The sequence below is a fragment of the Marmota marmota genome, unplaced genomic scaffold (genome assembly GCF_001458135.2).
Source record: "Marmota marmota marmota unplaced genomic scaffold, marMar, whole genome shotgun sequence".
NCBI classification, from domain to species: Eukaryota; Metazoa; Chordata; class Mammalia; order Rodentia; family Sciuridae; genus Marmota; species Marmota marmota.
The window spans coordinates 9,844,303-9,845,010 of NW_026000221.1; positions in this window are offsets into that span (position 1 = coordinate 9,844,303).

Consider the following 708-nt stretch of genomic DNA (forward strand, 5'->3'; position numbering starts at 1 on the left):
TTTTTGAAAACAACCCACAATAAAAAATTGAAAAAAAAAAATAGCACAACATTATGTTCAAAACACTAGAAAAATCAGGGATAGTAGGAATATATCTCAACATTGTAAAAGCTATATATGCTAAACCCAAGGTCAGCATCATTCTAAGTGGAAAAAAATTGAAAGCATTCCCACTAAAAACTGGAACAAGACAAGGATGTCTTCTTTCACCACTTCTATTCAACATCATCCTTGAAACTCTAGCCAGAGCAATTAGACAAAAGAAAGAAATTAAAAGGATACAAATAGGTAAAGAAGAACTCAAACTATCACTAATTGCTGATGACATGATTCTATATCTAGAAGATCCAAGAAATTCCACCAGAAAACTTCTAGAACTAATAAATGAATTCAGCAAAGTAGCAGGATATAAAATCAACAGCCATAAATCAAATGCATTCCTATACATCAGTGATGAATTCACTAAAAGAAATTAGGAAAACTACTTCATGCACAATAGCCTCAAAAAAATAAAATAAAATAGCTGGGAATCAATCTAATTAAAAAGGTGAAAGACCTCTACAATGAAAACTACAGAACACTAAAGAAAGAAACTGAAGAAAACCTCAGAAGATGGAAAGATCGCCCATGCTCCTGGATAGGAAGAATTAATGTGTCAAAATGGCCAAACTACCAAAAGCATTATACAGATTTAATGAAATTCCTAAT